The sequence below is a fragment of the Amblyomma maculatum genome, chromosome 3, assembly GCF_055883805.1.
Source record: "Amblyomma maculatum isolate TAMU_Amacu chromosome 3, ASM5588380v1, whole genome shotgun sequence".
NCBI classification, from domain to species: domain Eukaryota; kingdom Metazoa; phylum Arthropoda; class Arachnida; order Ixodida; family Ixodidae; genus Amblyomma; species Amblyomma maculatum.
The window spans coordinates 211,692,993-211,719,492 of NC_139346.1; the positions used below are offsets into that span (position 1 = coordinate 211,692,993).

General features: G+C 52.8%; 1 protein-coding gene across 2 annotated transcripts in view; it reads left to right on the plus strand.

Annotated features, from left to right (window-relative positions):
• Window positions 1–26,500, plus strand: part of LOC146197629 (zinc finger protein basonuclin-2-like) — a 425,472-nt gene that overhangs the window by 345,188 nt on the left and 53,784 nt on the right. The window lies entirely within an intron of this gene.

The following is a 26,500-nucleotide window of genomic DNA, read 5'->3' on the forward strand; positions in this document are numbered from 1 at the left end:
ACGATTCCCCACCTCCTCCGGGGAAAAACGAGGGGTCCTTTTGTGGTAGCTCTTGAAAGGACATCGGACGGGAAGTAGGAACACAGCCGCACCCAGCTTGAAACCGGTTACCATCATAAAAAAAAAAAAGAAACAAGCGGCAAACTTTTTTTTGCTTGAGCTGCAGGGACGAAATGGTGTAAAGTCATGCGAGAGAGACTAACGTCTTCCGTGCGGGTGATTGCGCAGGGTATATTTAAGCCATGCGGTTTCAGATAGCATAAATCCCGAAGTTACCCTCCTTTTACACTCTTTTTTTTTAGAGTGTACTAAGTCCAGGGACGAGAGTTACCCTGAATTCCTGTACAATTTAAGAGTTAATTTGGGCGAGTGGCTAAAGAGCACGGATTCCTACAGTGATAGGGACGCTGTAGTCGAGCGAATTCTTTTGGAGCAGTTTTATAGCTGCCTCCCAGAAAAAGAAAGAAATTGGTTACAGGACCGAGGCGAAGTTAAGTCGGCAACTGAAGCTGCCGAACTTATTGAGGAGTATGCTTCGCGCCGACAATTCAGCAACCCAGCAGTGGATAGGCTCCGCAATCCCAAGTTCAGTGTGAAAAACCGTCAGGAAAGGCACTTTGCTAGAGTTGGAAACGAAGAAATGAAGGTTTCTTCAGGCAAATGCCCTAGAAAGGACGGCAGTGAGAAAGGTGGGGAAGTGACCAACGCGCAGAACACAAAGAATAAGCTTGAGGCTAGGAAGCCGTTCACATGCTTTAGGTGTAATGAGCAGGGTCACATTGCCGTCAACTGCCGGAAAGAAAAGATTGCTTTCTCGTACGTCAGTGACTGCGATGAAAATATGCAGCTTTTGAAACCTTACATGCATGACCTAGTAGTCAACGGGAAGCCTTGCAAGGTACTGCGCGATTCGGCCGCAACGATGGATGTTGTCCATCCGGCGTATGTGTCGCCTTCCGACTATACGGGACAGTGTGCGTGGATCCGCCAGGTAGTGGAGGAACAGAGTGTGTGCTTGCCAATCGCGAACGTGGTCATCGAGGGCCCTTTCGGCGAGTTAACAACCGAGGCTGCCGTTTCAGGAAAGCTTCCTAAGTGCTATCCGTATTTGTTTTCCAACAAATCGGACATGCTGCTGCGAAAGAGGGGCATCCTTTTCGGAGACAGAGTTGTGCAAGCCTTAACACGTTCAAAGGCGCGAGAACTAGCTACACTGCTCATTCCAGAAAAATCCACAGCGGAGGAAACGGCAGTTAAAACAGTGGTAAATGCGGAAGATAGCAGGTCAGAAAACTTTGAGAGCGAGGCATCTCAGATATGTCAACTTGAAAGTGAGCTTGATGAGACGCGGAATGAGGACGTTCTTGAGAGTAACCTCTTGCCGCCAGTGTCTAGTAATCTCACGAGACTTTTAAGTGGAACTCGAGAGGACTTAGCTATGGAGCAAGCCAATGATCCCAAGATACAGGAGATAAGAGAGCGCCACCGCGCCACTAAGACAGCAAAGAACATTTCTTTTGAGATGAGAAAGGGAGTGCTGTATCGCTTATTCAAGGATAAGCGCGGAGTAGAGCGGGACCAATTAGTCGTTCCCCAAAAGTACCGCGGAGACTTACTGCGACTTTCCCATGGCAGCTCGTGGTCATGTCACCTTGGAATAAGGAAAACAAAGCAGAGGCTGTTGCAAGAATACTATTGGCCTGGATGTTTTAAGGACACGGAAAATTTTGTACGATCATGCGACACGTGCCAGCGGGTTGGAAAGGCGCAAGATAAGTGGAAAGCTCCGATGGTGTTAGTACCAATCATTACCGAGCCGTTTCACCGGTTAGTAATAGATGTAGTTGGGCCACTTCCTGTGACAGAGTCAGGGTACCGTTATATCCTCACTATGTTATGCCCAGCCACAAAGTTTCCAGAGGCTGTTCCGCTGCGCGAGGTGACGTCCGAGAGTGTAGTGGATTCGCTGCTGTCAGTGTTTGCACGAGTTGGATTCCCTTCCAGAGTCCAAAGTGATCAGGGTAGCGTTTTCACGAGTGTCCTCACCACCTCATTTCTCGAGCGATGCGGCATTAAGGTAGTGCATAGCTCGATCCATCATCCGCAGAGCAACAGCGTAGAAAGATGGCACTCTGTTCTCAAACGAGTCCTGAGGGGACTGTGCTATGAAAACAAGCGCGAATGGGATACCTGCCTGCCTGCAGCGCTTTTCGCTTTGCGGTCAGTGCCGCACGAATCCACTGGATTTAGCCCAGCCGAGTTGGTGTACGGAAGGTCACTGCGCTCACCTTTGCGAATGGTGCGCGAAGCCTGGGAGGGGCGCGGAGAAGACCCAACAGTAGTAGAATTCATTCTGAACCTCTTGAATCGCTTACATAACACTAAGGAACTCGTTGAGGCCAGCATGAAGTCAGCCCAGGCTCGTTCCAAGGTGTACTATGATAAGACAGCCCGTCAAAGGACGTTTTGTATCGGGAACCAGGTGATGTTGCTGAGAAGTTCAAGGCAGAATAAGCTCGAAGTACAGTGGGAAGGACCGGCTGAAGTCGTTGCAAAGCTTTCTAACACTAACTACGCAGTGAAAATTCCCGGTAGGCGTAAAGAAGTGCGCATTTATCATTGCAATCTTATGAAGCCTTATGTGCAGAGGGAAGCCGTGGTAAATCTAACGTTAAACCTTCCCGAGGAGATGGGGGACAACTTGATTTGCCTCAGCGGAAAGGGAAGCAACGCTCAGGAGCTTCTCAAAAAGACGGAGCAGAGAGGAGAACTAAAGAAATCCCAGCTGTCCGATCTGGGCGAGATAATAACAGAGTTTGAGGCCTGCTTCGTGGACAGGCCAGGCAGAACTGATTTGACTGAGCACGATATTGAGCTGACTTCAGACGTGCCAGTGCGATCAAGGTGCTACCGATTTTCTCCAAGGCAAAGAGAAATTCTGGATAGGGAAGTAACTCGCATGCTGGAATTGGGAGTAATAAAACCCTCGGAAAGCGATTATGCTTCGCCTATGATCTTAGTAGAAGCTCCAGGTAAAGACCCTAGGCCTGTGGTAGACTACCGAAAGCTAAATTCTCTCACCAGGGATCAAGTGTATCCTATTCCGAATATTGAGGAGAGAGTAGAACAGGTCAGTAGAGCGGCATATGTGACTACGCTGGACCTTACTCGAGGATACTGGCAAGTACCGCTCACTGAACGCGCCAGCAGATACGCGGCTTTCGTCACTCCGACGGGCAGCTACCAGCCAACAATGATGAGTTTCGGGCTCAAAAATGCTCCATTTTGTTTTTCCCGACTCATGGATAGGGTTTTAAATGGGTGTGAAACATTCGCGGTGCCTTATTTAGATGACATTGCGGTTTTTTCCGACTCATGGGCGGACCATATGGTACATCTAAGAGCTGTACTGAGCCTTTTGCGTCAAGCTGGACTAACCGTAAAGGCCGAGAAATGTTGCCTGGCAAGGGCGACCGTGGACTACTTGGGTCACAATGTAGGTCAAGGTTTCAGGAAACCCAGCGAGATTAAGATTTCTGCGGTAGCAGACTACCCGCGGCCGAGCACGAAGACGGAAATTCGAGCATTCCTGGGTCTGACTGGGTACTACAATCACTACATCCCTAACTATTCAGCTTTGGCTAGCCCTCTGACCGACGCTCTCCGCAAGACAGAACCGACAAATGTAGTCTGGGACGAACAAAAGGAAGCCTCCTTCGTAAACCTGAAGGCTGTGCTGATTAGCCGTCCGGTATTGCGAGCTCCAGACTATGGCCGAGAATTCACGGTCCAGTGTGATGCCAGTGATCGAGGGTTAGGTGCTGTTCTCTGCCAGAGAGATGACGACGGTAATGAGCACCCCGTGCTCTACTTGAGCAGAAAACTGAGTTCTAGAGAGAGGGCTTATTGCGCGTCAGAGAAAGAATGCGCTTGCATTGTATGGGCCATTCAAAAATTGCAGTGCTATCTTGGAGGGGCCAAATTCACCGTAGAGACGGACCATTGTCCCCTGGCTTGGCTGCAAACTGCGACATCGAAGAACAGTCGCCTTCTTAGGTGGAGCTTGATTTTACAGCAGTACAATTTTGAAATAAGATACAAAAAGGGGAAGTTAAATGGGAATGCGGACGCGCTTAGCCACTCTTTCTAAGCGGTCCGAGATGTTCCTCACCATGTATCCAAATTGATAATCAGGTTTTTATTTTTTTTTTTCTCGTGCGCTTGTATATGTGTGACTATGTAAAGCAGCACGTTTGGTTTTCGAGGCATACGTGGGTCCTGAACGTCTTGAGAGTGGGCTTTTCTCGAACAACAATGGCAGTTTTCTTTTAACCTGGTCTCTTCAGACGGGAGCCGAGTGCTTGTTTAGACATGTGGTTGAGTTTCAGACAGCTCGAGCAATTTGGCCTACAACAATCAAGACAACGCGACAAGCAACAGCGAGCTTCAAGCGTTCACGTGCAGGCCATTAAGTCGTCTCTTCATGCAGCAGCTGCGACTGCTGCCCTCCGTGACTCTTCTGGCGGGGGAGGAGGCTGTTACGACCGTGCATCCGCATTTGCGCGCTCTATTGTTCGCCTGTGGGCATGGAAAAGTATTGTGAATATGTGGTGATGGTCCAATGGCTCTAAGTGAGCCTGTTTCCAGGAATCCTGTTTTGTAAGCCTGTTTTGCTTTGTGGACAACCTGCAAATGCCAAATTGACCCTGTCAAGAGAACGTCTGGAAAAACACAAAGAAACGTCCCCCTGCGGGAAATGCAGGAAGTGCTTTCTTTCTTTTGTTCACCCTTCCAGTCGAGAAGCCCTATCGTCCAGTGAGGAATGTCTACTTTCCAAAGAAGACGACAGAGTGACATGTCCGCTGACGTGCAGGACAAGAAAGGAGCATGACGCATACAGCCATTAAGTGATTTCCCAGGAATGCAGGAAAGATTTGCAATTGTCGAAAACGGACAATGCTGGGAGCGGATGCGGCGCCACGTGCACTCGGGTTTCTGAGAAGTAAAACCACTTGTCAGAACCAGCCTGTGGTTTCTTTGCTGAAGAATAGAAATGTACCTCCTCTCCTCGCCGTTCCCAAGCTTTTCCCGCCAACAAGTGATCACGCCCAACGAATGAATGCCGGACCAGTCAGTGCTTCAGACCATCAGTGCAGTGATGTGTTCGATTGGATGCCGATACCTGAGGGGCGTGCCCTGGATTTGGTTGGTCAGCATCTTCAGAGAGGGGCTGGACATAGGGGGTTTTAAGGACGCTGCAGAGCACGAAATGTCGCTCTGGGCCCTGGGTAAACGGCTCATCCAGTCGCTTCTCGCTATGAACTCTTAACGCTTGCCATTTTGCTGATGTACCCTTCTTTTTCGTGTAAATAATCTTGTAAATAAGTTTCTCAAAGTGCCATTAAACCTGCTTGTACATATTTCACCAACTTCGAAGATTCAATCCTACTTCAACCCCGAGTCTCTGCACGCTACCAAGTGAAGGCCGGGTCGACGTAGCCCCAGCGTCACGACAGATGCTCCTGTGTTTTGGATTGTGGCTTACGGTGCCTTTCTCAACACCTATGATTTGAAGCTACCCCAATTACTATGTGCGATAAATGCGCCCGCTCCATCAAATGCGAGAGATAAAGCCTGTAGCTGACGACGGACAACGTCCCCCCCCCCCCCCCCTTCGTCAAAGGGAAAAAAAAAAGAAGTCTCGTCATTTTCGAACAGTTTCCGTGAGAACAGGGGAGGGGGGGGGGGGTTAGGTTAACGGCAGTTCGCTATCTGATTGATCTCGCTGCAGGTCCATTCGGCCGCACAGCGTTTGGCTCCGAAAATTTTCATAAATGAGTTTAATTGGGGGCAACCACACTTATTCTTCCGAACTCGGCGCTTATCCAAGAGTATAATTCTCACGTGGAACATCGACGCCCCGCAAGGTTACAACCGCATGATATGCATCGGTCGATCGTTGAGATTACAACTACTACGAATCCATAAGACTGACATTCAAATGAGACGTACGTATTGAACCCTCACACGTTTGCATGTCCTATCAGGCGCGAAGGGAGATCCGTGAGACTGCAATTCCTAGAAGGTGTAATCTCTCCGAGAACGTAATTTATATGAAAACGCTTTGTACGCTCCGTAGAAATGCAATTACTATCTATAATGTGCACTGGACTCCGCATATAAGATCTGATTTCCACGGGGCACACTGGGCGTCCCTTCAGATACAACTAACTCCAATAGGGAGCACTGGATACCTATATGATTGCAATTGCTATTAGACGCTGTGGACGTAACGTAGTACTGCCATTCCCAGGAGGCACACTGGGCGCCCGATAGGAATCTAATACATGATAAGCACTGGGCCTCTATATAAGCATGGCTGCGAGCTTGCGACCCTGTGCGGTGCACTGGAGGCCCCATGAGAATGCAGCCCCCAGGAGGCGTGCTGGACCTCCCATGGTTCTAATTCCACGTACACGAGTTTCCAACTTAGGGGAAGATTCGCTAATTTGAATCGTGTGCACTGAGGGTTCGTATTACTCGTGCCAGTGAGCAGCGGGCTGTGAACCTGCACATGCATCGTTTGAGGTCACCGCGTCCACATACACTCGGGCTTCACTGGTTAGGCAGTCGGTGACGTGGAATTCTTGGGCGTCTTCTCTGGCAACTGCAGGGCTGCGTGCACATGACTACCACGGCCGTCGGTGTTTCCCAGAGGCCGCCGCTATCCCCGAAAACCGAAGGGCGCTTTTTGTCTCGCGAAATGCCTCGATCGAGCGCAGAACAATGAAGACGTCATAAAAGAATCGCCGAGCGCCGCTGCCTGAAGTAGGGGAGAGGGAGGGGGGGTTGCTTTACGAGCCTCTAGCGCCGCGCGGCAGGTGCGACAAAGACGGGCGGCCATCTCCCGAAGGCGGGGACGCGCGCTACGGCCGCCCGGGCCCCGGCGGCAATTATCGGCGCGCCGCGAGCGCCGGCGGCACGCGTTTTACGAGACCATCAAAAGCTCGGCGCTCCTCTGGCGCGATCCACGCAAGGCGCGCGCTCGCTCTGTCTCGTCGTCGTCGGCGCCGATGACGCGGCCCCCGGCGACCGTATACAACCGGGGCGGGAACGCGCTCTTCCTCCGCAGGGACGCGACATTCCTGACGCTCCGCAAACATGGTGTTAATACGCGCAGCATGGCAGCATAGTATAAATGCCGCGGCATCGCGAGAGCCGGGGACGACGTAGCTCCCGCTTTCTTCGGTGCTAAAACAATGTGCGGAGGAATATGGCTCCATAATGTCCATTATCACAAGGAAAACAAAAACAAAAAGGAGATGTGAAAGAAATGCCGGCTGCACATTGTGATAAAATACACAGGAGAGCATAGCACAGGATACAATACACAGAAGATGGCTGCAGGGACTCACGAGGGTTGTGCGCCGTAGTATACTGTGTGAAGAGGCCGTTGACTCTGGACACGGTAGCTAGTGATAATTTGTGGTAGAATTAAAAGAACCACGGGATGAGATTCTGCGATGTTCCTTCGGCTTAGTCTTTGACGATGGTGATCGCCAAACCAGCGTCGTCTTCATGCCCGTGCAACTCTGAGGACACAGAGAATACCTCTGCCCTCTCAGAATAGCCCCCATAAGCGCATCAGTGTGTCTTTTGTGCATTTCTTCTCCTATATTTGCACTATTATATGTTCCAGTCAAAGCACTTCTCGTCTCTGCGCTAGATCATTTTATTGTAGAATACATGTCACATTTGTAGAATACATGCCTAACGCTTGAGGCACGATGTGCGAGGAAGATCCGCCGCGCGGATTCAGTAGTTCCAGCGCTCGACAGCTGCTCGGAATAGACTTCAGGCTGCCATGCACATTTGGATGAAGGCGGTATGTGCCAAAAGACCTATCAGCCATGCAGTGTCAGAGCATTTAGTTAAAATTAATCTATAGCTCTCCGTTAGAGTGTCTCTCTATCACCGTTCACTCATGTCGTTCCCTTCCCTGGCGAGCCGGCTCACTTGCCCACCATGAGAACGACAGTTTAACGGGCTTTTCCTCGTGCCCACCTTCCCATGTATCTCACAAACGTCGACGGCAGCCCCTTGAACTCGTTCGTGACCCAGAGCTTGTATGCGCTTCCATAGACGTATAGGCGCGCAGCCGCGCGTCGAAAATAAGGGGCGCGCACAGTGTTGTACTCTCACATGTACGCACGCTGGCTCAAGACTAGGTGACCAAAACTGATGCTGGTCGATTCGACGGTGCACATTCGCTATAGCAACGGTGAGACGTTTACGCGGCGTCGCGTCCTTTCGAGGGCTACGGCACTTTCCCAGCATGCTTCCCCAGCTGGCACAGGTGGTGCAGGAGGGAACTGTGGCGGCGACGCTAGGCGCGCGCATCCTGCTCTCGCGGGGTCGTGCGCGCGGACACGATTAATTACAGCCCGAGCTGCGACCGATCGGGCCGCGTCGTGACCGGCGCGTCAGTCGCCCAGAAGAGCGTCACGAGGAGCCGCCGCTGCTCGCGACCCCGCTGCGTGCACTCGGGTGGTGCGTGCGTGTCTGTGTGTCTGAACGCGGAGTGCCCCGGGGCCAGCAGGGGCGTCGCCACCCTGTAGTGCGTAAGTGGAGAGGACAATGCCGGGAGAGTCTTCTGAGTATTCCCCGCAAGAGGAAACCAAAGAGCATGCTTTGTGTGCAGGGACACCGGGGTTTCGAGCACGATGACGTTGGACCTCTGTCCAGCACCTGGTTGTTCAAAACTTGTTTGCATCGGTCATATGCAGTGTCATAGCATATGTCGCTCGAGACGCTCAAACTCAGCTCGAAGCCCTTTGTCTGGGTTTGATATGTAATTCAGAAATTAACGACGACCTTCTTTGTTGGTGAGATAGAGGCCATCCAAACTTGTTACCCTGCTCAAAGCAACGTATACCAGGTTTTGTGGATGCGTGCCGGCATAGTCATACACGACTGCATCAAAGGTTCCTCCCTGTGACTTATGGATTGTCATAGCACTGGCTGGTACCAATGGAAACTGAGAACGCTTAACGAACATGTGCTTGACAGTTTTCTCTCTCAGTTGAAATTGCATGGAGACGTGATCTATGGATATCCAAGTGGCATGTCGCCGTTTACATTCCCGTTGGGCAAGCTTTGCGAGAGGGGCTACGCTATAGGCGAACTAGGCCATACCCTACACGCCACACTTTGAACGTTATACTCAATCTCCTGCAAGGTCCCAATCATGCCATTAACCAGGCCATCAGTGACGTTAAGATTGCATATACGGCTTATCAAGACAAAGAGCAACCGAACTGGGAAGGTTGCTGCTTTCAACTTGGCTGCATAGTCTGAAACACACTTGATTGCAAGTCTCATCTCTTCCTGTGATCTATGGCCGAAGACAACGTCAATGGCTTCGTGTATCACTTTGTTTCGGCTTCGTTCTGCCGCTTGTTTGTTGTAGCGATCAACGTCCTTATTATTGTAATACAGCCTGACTGTGTCACTGCATTTTGCGCTTGCTTCTTCCTGCGTGACGAACCGAGACTGTATAAATTGCATTTCCATGTCATTCAATTCTCGACCGTCACTAATCTTGGTTAGCAACTTAGCAGCGTCGAGAACACACTGCCGCTCTAGCGGACAACCTCAGTCAAAGGGAAGTATTGCAAGTGATGCCATGTGTGCGTCGGTGTTATATGCAGCTGCGGCTGATTTGGGTCTCTTATATACCCTTACTGGTGATAAGTGCCGCATGTCACCACACATGATCACATCAAAACCTCCAAATGGTTCGCGCATCCGGTCTGGTCGTATTTCTCTCAGACGCCTATCCACTTGTCTAAGAAGATCCGATGAGAGCATGTTAACTTCATCGATGTCACACATCGAACTCCTCTGAAGAGAACGCGAAACGCGTTGAAATCAGTAGCAGAAAGACCCCTTTCATCACGAGAGGAAGTCATGGTGGTCTTGATTGCTGAATGCACAGTTGTCCCATTGAGAGCTACTGCAGCTTTACCGGTCGTAGCACATGCTATGTAAGCATTTACACCAGAAAGTTCACCGTCGCCTTAGCTTAAACACTTATAAATAGCGTGCACTTTTGCACGCTCTTCAGCAGTCATCGGTACGCCGTTTTCGCCTGGCTTCATTCCTGCGTTCTCGGCTGTTCTGAGACTCCCACCAGTCGAAATGGAGTCACTCTGTGAGGAGAGAAGCTGCAGCTGCAGACTCATCATTAGTAGTGGACACAGAGTCACTTTGAGAGGTACAGCCGCATCTTGAGCTCGATGCTTTGCAAGCCGCTCTTCACGTTGCTCAGCAGTCTCGATCTTGTGCACGTTGTCGTTTTATGGCTTCAGCTCGTGTAGCCGATTCACATTCACCAACTCTTCGAGAATAGTCAGAACGTCTTTGCCCCTCTACATCTCCGGCCTGGACGATTAAACCAGCAGCAACTAAAGACCGTCGTCTTCTTTTCTGCAAGCGTGCAGCTCGTTCTTCTTCAGTTTCTTCGGCACGTTCCCCTGGCAGGAGCTGCCAACTTGGGTCTCTCGCTTCACATGCATGGGACGGTTATGTCAGAATCAACCTGCCAGGACTCTGGCAATCACGTTACCCCTATAGGCCACTAAGGCAAGTTCATACGGCTTGGTTAAAGCGGGGCTTTTCGAGCTCAAGCCTCACGGCCAACTGCAAACGGGCCAAAAGTAGGGCATAACCCCGGGTTGACGCTTGGCCAGCGTCACGACTTATTAAACCGTCGTTTGCCAGCATCTCAATAAAGTTACACACACACACACACACACACACACACACACACACACACACACACACACACACACACACACACACACACACACACACACACACACACACACACACACACACACACACACACACACACACACACACACACACACACACACACACACACACACACACACACACACACACACACACACACACACACACACACACACACACACACACACACACACACACACACACACACACACACACACGCACGCACGCACGCACGCACGCACGCACGCACGCACGCACGCACGCACGCACGCACACACACACACACACACACACACACACACACACACACACACACACACACACACACACACACACACAAGCACGCACGCACGCACGCACGCACGCACGCACATACATACATACATACATACATACATACATACATACATACATACATACATACATACATACATACATACATACATACATACATACATACATACATACGAAATGGGGCTTTATATGTGGGCTTGCAGGAGCTCAAGGTCAAACGTGGCCCTTTCGCGGGACAACGCGACGGGCTGAAACCTGGCGCAGTATTGAATAAAATGTCTGTTTAAAGTTACAGGGCTGGACGCTGACGCTTCAGCGGGTTGTTTGATGCAATGAGACCACATGATATTATTGGGAGGAGCTGGCAACTAATAGCCCTTCCCCCTCTCCGGGTTCTCCTCTTCCGCCGTTTTCCGGCGTCACCGTAGCAGCAGTCGCAAGCTCCCGTCGAATTCCTGGAAAACCACTCGCTGGCACGGCTAGGGGTGGTTGAGGGAGGATCGGGTGTCCTCGTGAGCGACGCTTTTCTACCGCCGACATCGCTGGCCGCCCGTGCGGCGCCAGCCCGCAGATCTCCTCCCACGTTCGGACAGTTCAAAGGGAGGCGTCAGCCACGCGGCTGCTCCGTTAGCACGCACGCACACACACATATACGCAAACGAATACGCATAAACACGCACGTCGCAGTCTTTCCAGCCGTTCGTTTGTTCTGCCCCTTCCCGCGATCAGGGCGCTTCAAACGCCGTGGTGCTTTATATCTATGTGCGGTAATCTTTCGCATAACGTGGTATAGTTAATTGAGACTGTACTGGATGAGTATATACACGAGATGATGGAGGCACCATTTAAGGAGTTAGTTAAGGTGCATGCGCGCTGACGAGGATATGCGAGAGGAGCCGCAGTGGGTAGCCAATAATGCTGCCACGCCATATCCTTGAAAGCGGAGCTAAAGTAAGTTCATAATCTTTTGGCCTTAGCTTCTATTCTGCACTGTTCCTTTGCATTTCTCAGTTTCCTTCGATTGTTGGTGTTCATCCTACCCATCTAAATATCGGTTCGAAATACTCATTGACGAAAAAGTCGATTCGAGTTTCATTTTTATTTCATTACAAGTTTGTGCCCTTCAGCTTTGTTATCGGATGCTTTGCTGAGGCCGAAGCGAAATACCGGAGAGGAACACATCCCCCTCGCCGTGATCTGACCGCTTTCTTAACCTGCGGTTTCCGTAAGTGTTCTATTATGCGGCTCAAGGGCAAGCCGTGTGGCATAGTACTATTCCACGCGGCTTGCCTTTGAGCCGCATAATGAGCGCACCCTTGAAAAAGGGTATGCTCAAGTCGACAAGTTTAAAGGTGCGTTTACCAAGCATTAATTAGCGTTCCTATGGCAACGAGCGATTAACGAAGTGCGCTGTGGCAGATGCTGGCGCGCAGCGTCCTTCCGACTGCTACGCTCTGGATCGTCGACACTTGCCTGTGGTCGATGGCAAAGGACATCGCGCAGGCAAGCGCAGTCTTGTGGAGGGCAGCCTCCTCCGATTCCTTCAGAGGGCGCCGCAGAATCGATATCCGCTTCCGGAGGGAGGACGCGGAGGCCGCGCGCGCGACTGAGTGGCCCGCGATGCGTAATAGATCACCCGGACCGACTCCCCGGGCCGAAATTCATTCATCACAGCACGCGGGCGCATACGCCCGATTCACGTGCCGATCGCGCGCCTTGCTGCTGCTGCTGCTGCTGCACCACCGCCCCATCGCCGCGCAGGGCGAATTCTTGCTCGCTGAGTGCCCTCGGCCACCGCCTGTAGCGCGATGCTGTTCCACCGATGCGGAGGAATATAAAAAGTACAATCAAAAGCACGCATTCACACATGCACACACTACTCCGCGCGCGCTTGCATCGTGAGCACGATGGTCGCGGGCGCAAGCGGAGGATTCCCGATGGATCGCGCGTCGCGTCAGCGGTTGCGGCGTCCCACCCGCGGAGCTTGCCCGCTGCCCTGCAGTCGCCCTCCCGCCATCTTCTCGGCTTTCGCCGGCCGATAGGCGCTCCTCGGCGAGCGCAACAGTCGCGTGGGGTCCGCGAGGACGACGCTTATCGAGCAGCCGAGAAGAGTGATTGCGGGCACAATGGCTCCTCTCTTCTTCCGGCATTGCTGCTGTGAGCCTATAGGGGAAAAAAGAAAAAACAAAAAAAAAAAGGAAAGGGAGGTCTCAGCTGAGGGTTGAAAGCGCGCGGAAGCTATGTGCGCACCGTTATATAGAGTGCGTTTTCAGAGCGTCACCAGCGGCACTGCATGCATTGCTAGCTGTGCTGATGATGTAACGGCAGACGTTTCTGTGTGCAAGCACGAGTGGGCGGAGGCCCAAGCTTAAAGCACAAATTCTATTGCATTGTGCATAAGGCGCTCGTCGACTTGAGGTGAGCAGCTAGAAAGTGGCCGAGTGACTTTAAGGCTTGTCCGGAGGTAAACGGTGCAATGCGGGCATCTGTCTCTCCGTGGCCAGGTAGACCCGCTGATGCTCTGCGCTAAGGTTACAGGTGTCGGGTGTGATATTCTCGGTCTTCGGTTTTACCTTACGATGTCGTCTCGGCTCTCCAGATCACGTTTCCGTTTGAGGACCATTTACAGGAGTGTAGTAGACGCGGTTTCAGGCTTGCACGCGCGACTGTGCGTCCGCACGGTTCGGTCGAGGAGAGCAGCGGCGTCCACACGCTCATTTGGCACTGGTTCAGGGCTCGTGATCTTGAACTGTTATGGACAGCGGTCGCCGATCGGCCTTCGCTTTTCAGACCGGTTCTCGCACCGCTGTTCTTGCCGAGCACTTCGGCGCTCGCTACGCTGCGGTCGTCATCGCTTTATTATTATTATTTTTGGTGGAGAGCGATGGTGACAAGCATGTCGGCGAGTACGACTGTTCACGGAGCTAGCGTCTGTGAAATCATTGCTCTCAGTCGTCGGTCCCTTAACTGCTGATTTGCGCGCTTCGAGTTTGTTTTGAGGTGAGGCCGGCGTGAAGAGACGATAACTCGGCTGGTATTGAAGAATGGCACACGACTGAAACAAGGGAAGAGGACGAAGCACGAGCACGGCACGCGCTTTCGTCTTATGTATGTCGTGCTGAATGCAAGGTGTCCGTGTACCGACTCCCCCAGGTTGTTTCGTATGCGGGCTTGCTGATCCTGTTTATATTTCAGCCAGCATCAATAAAAACAAACAAACAAACAAACAAACAAACAAAAAAAAAAACATTAAGAACTCCAGATAGGAAAACACACAATAGATTGCTACTTAATCTTATACGGTGTCTTCTCCTTGTTTTTACTCTCGTTCAAGCTTTCCTGCGAAATTAGTTCAGGAGCATGCTTACATAGCTGTTGCTGATCAGCAACGAAAGGCTGACTTGTGGATAGACTCGATTAGCGCCGCCGCCCATCGGCTCAAGTGAGCAGTAAGCCCAAGGCTGGGGATAGATTGTTAACGTCATAACGTCAGATGTCAGGGCATCTGAGGGCTGCCCTGAGGCAAACATGAAGCGCAACGTCAAGTATAGCAACGAAATCCTGCGTCATGCTGGAATTGCACTAGCTTAGTCGATGGTATACGATTAGACGGCGTATATAATCTGGTCATGCATGTCTATACGGTAGTTGAGCATGTCTGAAATTCAAAGGTCACTGACCAACATTAGAAAAAAAAATAGGCGGTTTTGCGGGCTCTGCGATTTTGTTTCTGTTAGGATCAGGTTTTTCGACGTAGTAATCTGATAAATATGAGTACGGTGAGGTGATCACTGCGTGCTACAAGGACTTTACATATTACGTGCACTATAATTATCACCTCAAAGTGAACAAGTGAGCCGTAGCGCGCCCTGAACTCTTTTCTGTAGACGTGTTAGACAACCCATGGGTTTCATTCATGATTGCGGTAGTGCCCTGCCAGAAACAGAGGCCGGGCCTTGTAAACCTGCGTGCGAAAAAAGGAACTAGAAACTGTTCTGTTCTGTACTAAGGTAAACTAATAGATTTGTGATTTTAATCCCACAGAACGAACACGACTATATAGCTGATGGCGACCGACATGGGGAGGTTTGTGACTGGAACATTGGTTTATTACTGTTATTACAATAACATAATCTGGTTGCACATACGGTAGTAAGCAGTCTACCTTGAGTGTAGTTTAAATCAAGCAGGCTGTGAGTCAAAAGTGATTTCACTTTTAGGAGTTGCGACGTTTGTTCATTTTTCTTCCTTTCTTCTCTCTAACCGGAACTGCTATAAAGCAACTGGGGGCGGTGTGCAAGCTCAATGGCGTGATGAAAGTATTTCAGAATACCGGGGAGCAGCCGGGAACTGAAAGCACGGAAGTGTTCGGTTCGACCACTGAAGCGAAATAAATTTTCGGAGAACGAACCCACTTTCTGGGTGTACGCTCGCCTCCGCGGAGACGGCAAACTATTCGAGTAGGAAAAATCTCGCGCTCCTCGTTCGAATCTCTCGGCGCATGCATGCTTACCTATCCGTCAACAAGTTGAACGCGCCGCATGCACTTGTGCGTAACCGAGCAGCCGCCGCGGGGAAGGTTATCGCGCCCAGCCATGCGCTGTACATGCATCGAGGCCATTGTTCGGCGGCCGGACACCCCGCTGTCTTCAAAGAAAAGGCTCGCGCCGCCTTGGCGGCGACCGCATGACGAATGGTGCCCTGAGCCGAATACTCTCAGAGCACAGCCGATGGCACTGCATTGGCTGCGGATGTGTCTTCGCGGAAGCGCCACCGCGTCCGCGGGGTCGCCCTGCGCAGCTAGCGCAGCCACGGCCTCCGCGGGCGTGCGCACCACGGTGGTGCGCGCAGTTCCCCGGAAACGGTCCACTTGTCACACGGACGGCGGCGCCCGCAAGGTGGCGGTGATGATGGTGCGATGATGATTGTGGTGGTGCTAGTAGTGAAACCAGGTTTTCAGGGCCAGACAGTTTACCCGGAAAATGTCCCGCTAGTCGCCCCCGCTGGAGCAGCTGATGGTCGGCTCCGGAGGCGGTTCGCTTTGGGGCCGAGAAGTCCCGCTGCGCGGCAAAGCTACAAAGGGGCGTGAGCCGTGATGGACTGCGGCGAAGTCGTCGGCTGACCCCCCCCCCCCCCCCCCCCCCCCCCCACTATCCCCTCCGTGTCCCGTGCACCTCTCGCTGTGTGCTATCCTTCCCAGGCACTGAAACGAACCCCGACTACCCCGACATGCGCTTGCGGCAGACACAATGACCGCTGGGAGTCACGGGGGTGTCTTTGCTGCTGGCGCCGCCGCCGCCGCCGGAAGCGCTTCTGTGCCGTGCTCTGTTGCATGCGTTTTTGGCGATGCGCGCTTGTGTGCGTCTTCTCTGGAGGCGGTGGAGCACGAATAACAAAAACAAAAAAAAGCTCTCGGCTGGTGGGGAGGGGCTCGGACGCTTGCGGCGCGACAGGTCACACACCGCGGTGTGCGTCAACTGTCCCCTCCGGCGTGTCTTCCCATTCCGAGCAGTCGCCACCGCGACTGTGTGTGACCGAGCTCTGTGGGGCGCGGCAGATGAGGCTGCGCGGACGACACTGATCATCGGCTGGAAAATGTTTGAAAGGGCTTCCGAGTGCGACAGCAACAAAATACATCTGTGGGAAAATGCTGTGTCGCCGTGAGGCGCTGTTGCTTCTGTGTCGCTCTACGTCGGCGTTTTAAAAGCGCCGAGAACTGACAAATGCCGCCGCGCTCCCCAGCTATCAGTCGGTGGAGTAGGGAGGAGGCCGGCCACATCGATGTCACTGGACAGCCGCAATGTTTGTATTTTTGCATATTGCCGCTCTCAGTCAATTTCCTGTCGAGATACGAATCTGTCCCCAGAAACGGTTTTTTTCTTTCTCTGCCCAAATTTCATAAACTTCTGTTGCCGATTGTATAGTGCTAACAAAGCAAACTATATTGCCTTTCTACACCCCGTTCTGCACATGAGTTCTGTATTTCAAGTTTTTTGTCTCCTTAACACTTGCCCCATTAACTCAAAACCCGGCATCTATGACACGAAAATCACGAGCATGCATTTGGCAGGTGGTAGCTGGCAGGTGGCATGGCCAAACACTGATTGGTGGGCTCGTTTTGTGACGTCACGAGACGTCACGAGACAAATAAAATAAAATAAACATGTCACGAGGCCTAGTTGGTAGCAGCTGCAAGTTCGGGCAGCACCACGCATATAGGCCAGCGCGTCCGTACGGCTTGGTTAAAGCGGGACTTTGTTACCCCCAAGATACTTTGTTGGGCGAGTTGGTAAACATCCATTGTTGATTTACACAGCGCGAACAGGAAGACACAACTTCCTGTTCGTATACTGTATGCTATGCTAGTAAAGTATACTGTATACTGTGCTAGTAAAGGAGTCATTCAATCTTGCTTTCCCTTTTAGGATGAGTTCCTTTTCGCCCGATTCCATCAGACAGACGTAGTACGGACGGAACGAATTAGGGCGCTGTCTGTAGATGACCGTAGAACTCTACGGTGTAGTATAGTTGGTGTATCGTACACCAAAGTCACACCATATGCTTGATGTGTGACTTCGTAACTGGTGCATATTGTATGGTTCCACTCCGCAGCATTGCACGCTTGACTTGACGAGAATGCGCACAATTCCTATTCGCCTAGGCCCATATGACACTTAGTGCTCGTGGTAGCTTACTGAATAACGGCTATCGCCTGTATTTCGCCCTGTTCTGTATGCACCGCGGCTTCACAAGATCTTTTGTAATCAGCCTCATGGTAAGAACAAAATCGGGGCAGTTTTGCGGCCGCAGGGCGTGGAAGGCGAGCTCTCTTTGCACGCTGTCAGCGCTCGGCTAAGACATTGGCGGTGTTGTGAGGAGGGTATGAGGCGGGGAGGGGGTGCGGGCTGTGACGCGTGGTGGGCTGTCTTGGCTTCAGTTTGCTCGCCGATCGAGCTCCCTCGGCGGGAGACCGTGAGGTGAGGCGCCAGGTGTGCACCAAGAGTAGCGCGGCGTCCGCTCCCAAGCACCGTTCCATCTCGGCCCCGCGATCCTGTTGAAAACTCTCCGGCTAGGAAGAAAGTTGAAAGGTCCGCTCCCGCTGTCTTCTTTCTTGTTTTCCCCCCTCTTTTTGTTCCGCTGATTCCTGCCTTCTGCGAACATTGTTTTATGGGCTGTTCTCGAGAGAACGGGAAGGAGCGTATGCACCCCGAGGAAGCGCTCCGTCGGTGCAGGTAAAGGCAGATAGGCTGGCGGTTCATTTTGTCGCTCAATCTATATCGCATATTCCACCGCAACGTTTCTTCACAGTTCATATCTTTATTCGCCGGCGGAGGGCATAATTCAGCCATGAGCAATTGCATCTCTCCGATCCGATGTTCTACTTGCCACATTATCAAAGCACCTCTCACGGCCGACAGCAGCGCTATTTGTCGGCGATTAATCTCTCCGATGGCAGCAAATGTAGGTGCAGCTCAACACAGATGCTCACAGGAGGCTGTGATTTGCATCATTTATCGCTGCAAATGAAATTTGTACAGCTTGACGTAATTTGTCGCCCGCTTCTATTCGCCATTCATGCAGCGATAAATACAAAATCCATAAAGCAGACCAGACGGCCTATATAAATTCTGGAGTCATCCATTCAACATATCACTGACCCTTCTCGCATGGTATATGCCTACACTGTATATAGATATTAAAAGGGTAGGTTGGATTCATACTGATGCTGCTCGCTGCCAGCAGCGTTGCGTGAACGCGCATAATGTTACTAGCATGCCCCGCCGTTAAACCACCCGTAGACTGCTGGCGCACGTTTCAACCAAACCAAAGGTGGCATGGAGAGACATGCCGAATTTAGGCAATCAGACTCGAGACGGTGTGGCAATTATGTCCCTAGAGGAAAAAAAGAAAGACTCATCACTTAATGAGACTTGGCCTTGGCCGGCCGATTCATAGTGACCACGCTCGCAAAGCCGCAGCCAGAAAGGGACACGTGTGTGCAGCAGGAATACGAACTATTTCGGTGCGTCACTTTTCCTCCCGCTCCACCAGAGGGTCAAGGAGCACTCTCGAGAAGAGAGTCGCGTGGCCGAAGCAGCGCTCCTCATCCGCCGTTTATGTGTGCCAGCAGCTGCTGCAGCTTCTGCTCTGCAAGCGGTCACCGCTGTCCCCGCGCGGCCGAAATTTCTCGGAAGGCCGACAATGCGACGTCGGCTCCTCTCGAGTGCCGGGAGAGAGGAGGGGACGAGCGACCGCGGGCTGTTTGCCAGCCGCCGCCAAGAGACAGGGGACGAGGCCCTTAACATGCCCCCGCGGGCCCTAATGGCCTCCGGGGCCCACACCGTCCCTTCGGGCAAAGCATAAAAGGCGTTCGAGTGACAACGCCGCGGCGGCGACGGCCCACCCGCGAGCTGTTCTGCTCGGTCGCTGTCGCGCTCTCGCGAGAAGGCCCCGGCGTTTGACTCGGGCTAATATTGACTCTGGCATTGTCACCGCTCGGAATGCGGCGCTGGTACCTGGAGAGAGCCGCCAGTTCCTGCCGAGAGGCGACAAAGGAGGGGGCCTCGAGGGCCGCTGGGAACCACTCGCGCCGGCTCCCCCGACGTCGCCGTCGATCGGCGGCCGAGAGAGGCGGCCTCCTTGTGCAAACAGGGCCCAGTACAGTGACCGGCGAAGGCAGTTGATGCTGCAGCCAAGGACACGTCCTCCCTCCTCTTGGTTGCTGCGGCCACGTCGTCTGTGTACAGGTGGTCGCCGTGGCAGCACGCACTGCTCGCGAAGAAGTCGATGCAGTGGCTTCTCTTCTGCCGCTGAGTAATGCTGTCGAGGAATGTGGGCTATAACCTGCAAGTGTAGAGAGACCTTATTCGAACAAGACATGGACAAAGTCCGGGATCGTGGACTTCTGGGACATGTATATCTTTTGCGAGAAATCGGGTCGCTTGCGTTTCAGGCAGAGAACGCAGTGTGTAAATAGCTCTGACGCCAGAAGGCTCGGAAATGACTTCGGGAGAAGCGCACGAACGCTTGCATAGTTCGCCATTCAGGGAGCTGCATAAAAAAAGCCACTTTCCTGCGGACATACCGTTTCCGCGTAACGTACCTATTATCCAATACAGTTGCCTTTCGCCTCATGTTCTGATGGCAGTAGAATTTTGTGCATATGTACCTGAGAGATGATGATGAGAGAAAACTTGAGGGAGAAACCTAGGTTAGAGAAGACTGAGGAAGACAGCGCAGCTATTTTTTCATCTGGTAAACAACCTTGATTTGATTTCTTTCTTTCTTTCTTTCTTTCTTTCTTTCTTTCTTTCTTTCTTTCCTTCTTTCTTTCTTTCTTTCTTTCTTTCTTTCTTTCTTTCTTTCTTTCTTTCTTTCTTTCTTTTAATCGCTCTAAGCTTCCTGCAAGCGGCCGATTCACGTTCGTGCACTTCAGCAGCCCTCGTGCCATTTACGTGCAGCAGACCTTCGGATGCGTTGTCACACGATGATTGCAATCCGATCGCAACAGCCGCTTGTCTCCTGCGGGGTGCGGCGTCGTGCAAGTTTGACGAGAAATTGATGCGAAACCGTTTGCGACGCTCTCTCTTCTCACCCTCGCCAAATCGGCGGCGACAGGCGGGCCGACCATGTCAGCCGGCAGAGCCCGCCGTGCGCGCCCAACCCGTTGGGTCCAGGTGTCGCCGTGTGGGTTGCGCCGCTGATAGCGCGTGCGGCCGCTCGTCCGTGTCGGACCGCCCCGGCGACCGGGGCTGCTGTTGTCGTGGCCCCGGTTGATGTTTCCCCGAAAACGGGTCGCGCGCGCTGCCACCGCCGCTGTCGACGGCACGTGAGGCGGCGTCGCATCGTGGAGTGGTTCGGTCGCTGCCACTGCGACCTTGGAGACCAGCAGGCTAGGGCGGACAGCGGAGCCGGCTGGAGACCGTGCTTGTTTGCGATAGTAAGGCGTGAGAGGTTGTGCGCCCCGGGGCAGTCCCACGGGTAGTGGGTGGCGTACGGGCACCAATTTTGGGGCGATTGATTCGGTCGTTCTTGAAGACCGTGTGCGTCACAGCGTGTCCCGTAAATAGCATCACACAGCGGCGTTCTTTGTTCGTAGATGGAGTCTGTTGTGGTCCAAGTTGTGACGCAGGTCTCCGCAGCATGATTGCCCTACTAGACCCTGTGCAGGTCTCGTCGCTCCTATGGAAGCACCAGCATTCCGCAGTGCAATAACTCAACAGGGTCACAGCAGCAAAGGGCGACAGCTTTCGAATTTGTGCTTTCTGCTTATACTGCTGGGCAGCCCAATGTGTTCCAGAGCTCTCTTCTCAGTAAATTGCAGGGTGTACGCGATAAACTGATTCCCGTCATCGTAGGCTGCCTAGTGGTTGATTGGCTGTGTTGCTCAACGATTTTCGAAGTGTGAACACATTTCTTGTTGTAACACCTCATTTAGTCGTTCACCTTAGGTTTTAATCTCGTCCATCAGTGACAGAAAGAAGGCCATGATAACGAGCGACTTGGAGTCGTAGACGGAAACAGGTAAACGGAACGAGTAACCGGAGACCCAATGCACCCCCCCCCCCCCCCTCCTCCCTTTCCTCTGTGTTTCGTGTGCATATGCTTCATTATCTTACTTCGTTCAAACACCTTCTCCCCTTGCTATCGCTTCGTACCTCGCAAGCAGTCAGACAACGTGACGCAGGCGTGTCCAGCTCGATCGCTCCCTTTACGAAAAGCCTTTACACCCTGGCACTGTAAGCGCGGTGCAAGCGAATCACTCGCTCTGGATTGAGCAACCCAAATGAAAGCGGACACATGGCTTCAAGCGAAGCGTGACCGACAATTTTCGTCATCTATGATGTCAGCGACAGAGGTCCTTTCCGAGTAAACTCTCCCTTCCTTTTCTCTTTGCTAGGTCAACACGGTTAGAGTCAGTGGGACCTCAAAATGTTTATGTATCGAAAAGGCCGCATCAGTGGTAGCGTCATTGCTGCCGAGCTTCGGTGGGCGGCCACCACGCGCCGCGTCCGTTTCGCGCTCCTGCGCTACGTACGCGCCGAAGGAGACGGTAGAGAAAATGTTTAAACGCAGGGAGAACTTATTCGTCACTTTTATCTTCTTTTTCGATGGCAGACGTGATTAATTGCACCGCTACTTTTTTTTTTTTTTTTTGTTCTTTTTTTCCCCCCTTGATACTTTTCAGTGCCGACGGCAAATGCATCAAGCCCTGAATGGAGATCGGTGTTTCCGCTCGTAAAACTAGCGATTTTCGCGGCTTGCTGAACAGTATATATCGTGTGGCAGATTCGGGACTGGGCCCTCGCGTTTCCCCGCTCGTTATCCGCAAGCGGCTCATTGTACTTCGTGTTCACGACGTTCAGGGCAGCGCCTCGGGGCATCGCAGTGCGTCATGCACGCCACGCGACGCGCCTCGGCCGTCGCGATCACCACTTGCGCACAAGGAACAGCAGACGCGACTGTCTCGGAGAGGAGAGAGAAAAAACCCGGTTGTGCGTCGTCGTTGCTCGGCGCTGCTCGCCGGCGGCGTTGATTGCGAGCGTTCCGCGTGCGTGCGCGGTTCGCACACTCGACCGCCCCGGGCAGAGTCGTGACAGTGCGTCGATGGCCGCCATTCTTGGCCCGCGGCGCCGGACAGAGCTGACGCCAGCTCCCATGGCGCCGCGTGTGTCTCTTTCGTTGGTCTCGTTGTCGGCGCCCGAGCGGCTGCTACGTGTGTCGTTGTCGCACCTGGACACCTTCGAGGATCTCGGATGATGGCTGCGAGCCTACTTCGGGCGACATTGGACTCGCGAGCGCAACTTGCTCGTCCTGAGTCGCGCTGGCTCTTGCAGGACCCACGGCGGCGGCTCATCGCGTGTTCCCCTGCACGAAGGTTGTGGGAAGGAAGGTGAAAACGCGCAACGAGAGTACGCTGAGCGCTTGATGGAAGCGTTAAGTGACTTGTTGCGCAGAGGGGTAGGCATAACGTATGGCATACTATAATCGGCGATCCAGAGCATGCTTTTTTGCACCGCACAGAGTGCTTTAATTGCCTATTTGAGTCGATATCCTGGGTTCTTATTGACTGAGACTGATTTTGTGCTGCTTCACGGATTCAGGGGCTCCGGTTCGCCGACCATAATGTGCCTTGAACCTCGCGCTGCGAAAGTTTGCACCGACCTTCCAGGCAGTGGGGGCAGAACAGTGGGAAGGCGCTCATCGGGTCTGTGACGTTCAACACGAATTGCGGGACAAGTGTCGGCTGCAGTGCCGTATACTGCTTTCTTAACAAGTGGCAAGATGGATAAGGCGCTTCCTTTGTCGAGGTCGCCTCTGCGCTTCTGTGTATCGTATCTGTACCTAAGCACGTTTGAGCAGCCAGTAGTACTCGGCAGGCTCTTTTAATAACTTCACGTTTCGCCGCAGATGGATATTATCAATAGATGCAGTGGCGACTCTATAGATTCTATGGATTTCTCTGCCTCATTACGAAAGTACCCCCTCTAACTCACTTTAATCCAATTTTCCTGGTGGCTTATTTTTTTTCTTTTTCTTTACTTTTGGCTTTAAGACCAACTTCGTCGTTTGTCCTTCCGAGTTTTTCAGTGGGAAAGCTGACCACTTTCGGAAAGAAATAGATATCTCTCCAACACCCAGATTACTCGGATTCAGCGAACTGAAGTTTCTCTACTTTCACTTGACTCGTTCCACTTAGCTTTAACTCGCACAAACACGCGACCATTTAAAGGGCTGCAAGATCTGCGTGTGCTTGTCGTTATTGAGAGCACATCACACATCGAGGCAAACAAGTGCACATGAGAGCTACTTCTCTCCAAGCATTACCCGGCAATGCCTGCTGCTGTGTCTCTTTTTTCTGTGGACAGGCACCGTTCCCATGAACGTCTCCTTCCTGTTATTTACTTAAGCCTCATGATTCTATAGGTGAGGGCGCCCTTCTGCAGAGCATTGTGTGGCCGCGCCTGTACTTATTTGCGGATATGGAACCTTTGGGGATCTTTTACGGATACTCCTGTGACAGCAGCTGGCACGGGACGTGGTCAGGAATAGAGGGCCTTGCTGTGGTGTGGTCAGGCTGACGATAATGACACGATCACTCAAAGCATTTCCATGCTTATAACGTTCGGCAAATCTAGTAACGACAACATGCAGAAACTCCCAACCGTGCAATCTGTCCGCGGAGGGCATTGCCAGCACGCGCTTGTTAGTCCCTGTGCGTTGTACCACGAAATGCGCACCCAGCCAGGCTCCGAAGTGCGACCTTGGGGCATGCCTCCCTGCTCCCGTGGCCACACCCGCCACGCATCGTGTATCAAAGAAAACTAAAATTGGTCATCGCCGCGCGACGTTTTTTCGTATTGACGTCACGATAATTTCGGGCCACAGCACATTCGCCTTCGAGACGCGCAAATAGGTTTTATGTGTCCCCCGTCGGCGGGCGAAAAGAGCCAGAGCAGAAAATAATCGACAAGAGGATTGCAGAGTGCCCTTGCGCGTTTCTTTCGCCGAATCTCGCGAGAGGCGGCCGCAGCTCGCGAGAACCGCAGACTTGTCGAACAAACGAGCGGCTGCCGAGGCTGCGGCGGCGCCCGAGTCGAGCAGCGTTTGCCATTTTCTTTCTCGAAGCGAAAAACCTCGCGCGCTGCTGCTCTCTCGGTGTGTCCGAAAGGCGACGGAGGTGAAGAGGAGGAGGAGCACGAGAAAGAAGAGAGTGTCACGACACGCGGCCCAAGATGGAAAGATAGCGGCGGTTCGAGAGTGTGCGGGCCAGCTAGATACAAAGAGAGAAATGAACGAGAGATAGGGAGAGAAAAAAGGAAGGCACGCTCATCTATACGGGAGGAGGAAGGACAAGAAGAGAGGAAAGCTGCGGCGCGCGCCCGCGAAACGGTGAGACGAGCGTGAAAGGCGCTGGCGGCGCGCGCGCGGGGGCCGCTGCGCGCGGAGCCGGACATGCGGCGAGCATGCATCACTGTCAAATGTCCCACCTGGCCGCTCCGCGGGACCAAATTACAGGGTTGCTCTGAAACGATTAACTCTCACGCAGGGAGAGAAAGAGCTCGCCTCCCTACGCTTCTTCTTCTTCGTTGTCTCCTTCCAGGAGAAGCTTTGCGGGGCGAGAAGGGGACAACGCTGGGCGACCGCGACGTGAAGAGGGTCGCCGCTGAAGTTGCCCGAAGCGCGGACCGCGCGCGACGCTTTCTTCTTTTCCTTCTCTCTCACCCTTCAGGTATACATGCAACGGACACGCATGCACGCAGCGACGACCGCGGAAGACGCGTCGCCCCGATTTCTTCGCTCGGCAAATCCTTTGACGGTCGCCCGCCGCCGCTCTGGAAATACGGCGGCCGACTGGGGGATTCGCGACTGATGGAATGCGACCTATTGGGATGGAAAGTTCGAGTGCGTGCACGACGCTTACCTGCTCTGGAAAGTCACGCGAACGTGGGTGAGGGAGGGGACGGCGGGAGGAGGGTTAATAATCAGCGAGCCGATACCGCGTGAGGCATGTTTTACCATGTGTTTGTGTGTGCGCACACAGCTTCGTTATGTGTGCGCATGCAAAACAGCGTCTGTGCATATGACTTCTTGCCGCGTCTCTGCCTTGTCTCGACTTCTCATATCACTTTAACCCTAATGTCATTAAGACCGTTATGCGTACGACTCCTATCGCCAGCTCCTAGCTTGTTCGTTACCTATATCACTGTGTCTAGCTACCACCGATGCAGGAGCGAATTCGCGAACGGTAACCTACAGATCGAAATCTCCATCGGACCGTAACTAGTTAGTTGCCGGACGTGCTTTGACAGCCTGTAGCCCATTTACAGAGAACTGCTGGTACCTTCCTCTGTGCTGACTTGTGGGCGTACTCTGCAAATGCCGCGCGCTGTGTCGCCCTCCCCATCCCTTTCCGTCCGCTATGGCGAAGGTCAGCCCTCGCGCTCGAAAGGTCAAGCGCCGGAAGCAGGTCGCTGTCGAGCGGCATCGTCACGGGGCCAATCAGCGTCATTTGGAGAAAAACGCATTTCCCGAACCGTTCCGAAACCGCCCCGTTTTCCTCTCTACAGCCTCCCTCCTTCTCCTCGGGAAGCGCGACTCTCGCTGCCCTTATTATTACCACCGAGGCGGCGGTGGCTAGTGACTGTGTCTCTACCGTCAGCTTTCGAAATAGCCCTGCGCAGCCAGCACCGCTTTTCTGTGAACAGTCGTGCCTTTCTGCGCAGGCATTCATATATCTTCGTTGCTTTCCTTCGGAGGGTCCACTGCATGCCGCTCTCGCGCGCGTGCTCTGCGAACACACACGGGCACCGGTGTCCGCGTTTTCCGATCGGGGTTCCCAGAAGGAGCGGCGGCACGGCTGTTCGCTCATGGGGCACCTTGAGGCTGC